The sequence below is a fragment of the Marmota marmota genome, unplaced genomic scaffold (assembly GCF_001458135.2).
Source record: "Marmota marmota marmota unplaced genomic scaffold, marMar, whole genome shotgun sequence".
NCBI classification, from domain to species: Eukaryota; Metazoa; Chordata; class Mammalia; order Rodentia; family Sciuridae; genus Marmota; species Marmota marmota.
In genome coordinates this window covers 7,705,856-7,710,636 of record NW_025999982.1, presented here as the reverse complement: position 1 = coordinate 7,710,636, position 4,781 = coordinate 7,705,856, and the positions used below count along the sequence as shown (strand labels likewise).

General features: G+C 49.4%; 1 protein-coding gene across 1 annotated transcript in view; it reads right to left on the bottom strand.

Moving 5' to 3' along the window:
* The window catches only part of Daam2 (dishevelled associated activator of morphogenesis 2), a 106,605-nt gene extending 104,057 nt beyond the window's left edge, over window positions 1-2,548 (bottom strand). Inside the window, 1 exon segment of the mRNA XM_015487686.2 lies at window positions 2,409-2,548. The gene's annotated coding sequence lies outside the window, so the exon portion shown is untranslated.
* Window positions 2,549-4,781: the final 2,233 nt, after the last annotated feature.

Here is a 4,781-nt window from a genome sequence, read left to right as displayed (position 1 = left end):
CCACCCACCCCGCCCCGGGGTATTTAGTCTTCTATTTTTTTTTTTTAATAATGGGAACAAATGAGAACAGTTCAACTTGTTACTTCCATTGGCTCTACTAAAATTAAAGAAGAAAGCCTCACAACCCTCACTATCTGTTCCCCTAGGAGGCCACCTTAGCCTTTATCTTCATTCCTTTCCCTGGATCCAAACTTGTTCAGTAATGAGGACAATGTTAAGTCAAAAAACATCGAAGACAGGGAATTGGGAAGAAGATGGACCGGGAGGGATGTTCTCACAGAGAGCAGTAGTATTTCAACCACCCCCCATCACCCTCCAAAGGCAAAAACATCTACCGGCTTCCAACTACTGGTCCTGCCCTCACAGCCTCCCCCTTCCTGAGCCCTAAGGCTCAGGAGAATTTTCTCTCCCCTTTTTGTCCTGATGGGGGCACAAGTATTCCCTCAGCATCCAAAGATCCAGAGGGAAAGTCCTAAAAACTGGCTAGAAGTTAGGGGCCAGAGTGTGCAGCTACCAGGGAGCAAGACAATAATAGCACAGTTGTTTTTTTAGAGGAAGAAATGGGGGTGGGATGAAGTTCCCAGACCAGATGAAGAAATGGGCCATTGATGCCTCTAAGCCTGAAGCCATGCCAATCACCACGCAGTCATGTGCGTGCTGTCATCTCGTGGGGACCCGGCGGCCCCTGTTTACACGCACTCTTGTTTACATGGTCCACGGGATGATTTCCTTCTTCCCCACACTCCAGTGGGCGACACACGCCTGAAGTTAAACGAGTCCATGTCTGACATTGCTGCCTGCTCTGTCTTTTATGGCACTTCCCTGGGGTTCAATTTGTATAATTTCTAAAATCCTTCCCAAATCTCAACTTCCTGTGGGTCTGTTTTTATTTCCAGATTTCCTCCCCGTGTCCCTTCATTCTCTCGTTTTTTCTAGGACATAGGGAGAGTCCAGTAATCTTCCTCCCACCCAAATGCTGTAGGTTGGCTCCCACTGCAAACTACAAAACCAGAGACCTGGCGAGAGACAAGCTGACAATCCAAGCTCTCTTGCGGTCACTTGCTCCTGGGTCCCAGCTACCGAAACGCAGTGTGTCCTGCGCTGTGCAATCCAGAGCCCACTAGTCCCTGCCACCCACAGCCCCTTGCCTCACTGCCCTAGTTGAACGCTGTTCCCCATCTAGGTCCTGGGGGAAAACGGAAATCCAAGAAACTGACACCAAACTCAGAAGTCAGTAAACACAAAACTTGAAATATTTTAAAGATGGGAAGTTGTTTTCATTCCTCTGTGGGCTTCCAGGAAAATCTCCGGGGACTCTTTCCTGAAGAGGTGTGATTTTTCCTTGCCACCCTCCAGGGAACTTTCTGAATCCACCACACAACTGTAGAGAAGTGGCCACGGCAGACAGCGAAGAGTTAAATCAAGCCCAGACCTCAGCAATCTGTGTTCAATTTTGATAAAAATCTCTCTCGCTCTCCCTCGCTGCCCCCCTTCCTCCATCCCACAGCACAGACACATCTCTTTATGTTAGTAGTTTGCATCTTGTTTGGGGGACCACACCAAGCACTCTAGGAGAACCTGGAGCTCACGCCACCAAGGGCACATGTGGCAGAAATGTTACCCTGCTCCAGGTTCTGGGGCAGAGCTGGACACAGGGCCACAACCTGGGGCCACCACCACCTCCTCCATCCTCCGCATCCTCCTTACAATTTACCTGCCACCAGACCAGATCCTTCCTTTCCCAGTTAAGTCAGAGACCCATTGCTGGAGAGGTCAGGACCACAACCTGGCCTGAGGTCAGGCTCCAGTCACAGGTGCCAAGCATCCCAGAGATTCCCTTTCTGGGGATGCTCCTTGGTGGCCCAGTCCCATTGCCCTTAGAACAAGAACCTCAGCCCCTGCTTGGGCTGCCCTGCTTGCCGACCAGAGGAAAGGCCTCCAAGTGGAACCCCGGGGGCTTGTGAAGACTGGGGTCCACCGGAATGAAGGCACAAACTGGACCGGGAAAAGCCACCCCGGAAAAGTTTTCAGCTTGGGAGCCACTGTCTATATCTGTCCACTTGTGACAACAACGTAGGAGTCTGATTTCAAAGCCGCACACACACACACACACACAAAAATTTTTTAAAGTTTTCCAAAGACATTTCCTGTGTCCAGATGTGCCCGCACAGACTCACACAAGCCCAATGCAAACACGCCCAATCACACCCATACACACATGGGCAGACACAGGCCCCGGGAGCCCGCTCCAGTGTCCGTGCTCCTGCAAACACTTTGGAGAGAGAAACAAAACAACCGGCCCGCGGAGGTGCTGCTCTCCAGTGCGCGCTCCGCAGTCCAAAAGTGAAGGGCGGAAAGCGTGGCGATGCCTCCAGGCCACCGGCACCGGAGCGCGGCGCGACACCTACCCCGAGGCCCCCATGGCGCGTCGCGGCTCCGCAGCTCGGGTCCCCAGCAGGGCGGCCGCTCGGCTCTCCGCCGCAGCTCGCTCTGTCCTCGACTGTACTCCAGAGGAGCCCCGGCGCTCCCTCCCGCCCGGCCTCGCGCCGCCCGCCCGCCCCGCTCTGACGTCAGGCGCCTTGGAGCAGGATATTTATGGCAAGGATACTCTGAATTTTCCCTAGGTAGAGTTCTGATTGCAGTTCTCTGGGATTTGTAATTTTCACACTTTTAGAACAGAACGGAGAGGAGGGAGAGAGGGAGAGAGCAGCAGGCAGGGCGAGGCACACAATAAGGGTAGCTGTTCCCCACTTGGGCAAGGAGCCTTTTCAGGGTTCCCCCTGGTAGGAAGCATGTCAGAGTCAAGGAGGCAAAAGTGGTCACCTGCATGGTGGGGTTCTCCTCTGCTCCTGCCCTGGGCGGCGGGCAAAAGGCTGGTGGGAACCCAGCTGAACAGGAGGGGAAATCCCCTCTCTGCACCAAAGTGCCCCTTCTGGAACAATATGTCCCAAGAAAGTGCCCGGCAAGAGAGGAGAGGGATCAGGCACCGTCCAGCAGCTAATTAGAAGCCCTGGTCCACACCCTAACAACTTTTCCATTTCTTTTTTGGGAGTATGTGTGTATATATATATATTAAAAGTTTATTTTTATTAAATTATATTCCACACTCCCTGCTTCTGTATAGCTTTTCCAACTGTGTGCCACTCAATTCATCTTACTTCATTGCTTTATATACATAGTTGGAGCCTTTTACAATAGCTCTTATTCATACTTCTAAAAATTACGTTTAATTTTTTTAAAAAAATGTGATTGTGGTCCATCTCCTTGACTGGACTGGAAATGATCTCAGTCAAAAGCAACCGTCTCCTCCGTGATTGCCAGCACTCACCTCCTGGTGAGTCCTTGATCTTCTCCCATTTCCCCCACACTCAGGAGTCCCACTCTAAAAGACCTCCCTTTCCATCACCATGGTGACTTGTACAGAATCTTCTGGGCATTTGGGTCTGGAATTCAGTAGTTATTTCTCCAGCCTGCTGAAGGAGCTAGAGGAAATGGCTTAGTTTAGGGGCCATCCTCCAGTATGTTTTATTCTTCGAGGCTCCCAAGGATTGGAGAATGAACTTTAAAATGGAACACATGATATGCAAATTATTTATCCAGGTAGATAACAAAACTGTATGGATATATAGTCCCCCGAATTAATGAGATGAGGCAAGGATAAGTGAGAATCATCATTAAAGCACAACTTTTGTGAACCTTCTGTTGCTGAATGGTGTGGAAGTAGAGATGTTCCTTAACCCCAGCTACAGTACAGGAGAGACCCCAGGACTTAGGATGTGTTCACCCTTTCATTTGCAGCTGGTTAGGGCTGCTTGTCAGAAGGAGCCAAGTCTTGGGATTAGCCAAACTGTTTTGATCTGACCATGGAAGGCCCCAGAGCTCTGCTGTTTGGTCACTGTTGGGTTGTTCTCCTGAGCATCATATCTCACTGTTCCCCCATCTTCTCCCTCAAGACAGGGCTCCATTGGCAAAGTGAGTTCTGCCTTGCAGCAGACATGTGAATTGGTTTCCAGAACTCCATTGGCAAGCCCCTTCTCCCTTGCCGTCCTGGAGTACAGAAGCTGGAAATCTGCAGTTTTCACCACTACAGATCCCCCTGTATCCAGGGACAGCTAGGAGACCCCATTCTGACCAGTGAGATTAGAATGAGGAAGGCAGGAGGAGCTGCCACAAAACTTTTTTAGAAAAGGTCAAATTCAAGTGGCATGCGCCTTCAGCTCTTTAAAGTTTCTTATTCCTCCTTGTCCCCTTTCTTCTCCCCTGGAGTATAGATATGATTCTTGGTCATGAGGCAGCCGTCTTGCAACCTTGAGAACAAAAGCCATTTTCAGGAAAGTAGGAGATTGAACACTAGACGACATCCATAAGTGGCTCCACCTTCTTCAGACTTCTTGTTCTATAAGAAAAAGAAACCCCTGCATGTTTGTTATCCTTGAGGCTTCTGCCATTTATGGCCAAATGTAATCTTACCTGATACTCTCATCAATTCACCAAAATATTGGAACAGTTACTGAGCATTGGCTTACCAATGTGACAGTGGTCTTTAACATGATGACTTGCACTTGCTTAATTCTTTATAGTTTCCAAAACTTGTTCATATATGTCTTCTCTGAACCTCACATCTTTGGTTCACTCTTTTGTTGTTGTTGTAAGGAAAGGGATCTGTGATAAGAGTCTTACCCAAGACAACACAGTCAGCAAATGAGGGAACTTGGACCCGAATCTAGTTTTCTTACTCCAAATCTGTGTATCTTCTGCAACATCTTCAATAACACACACAC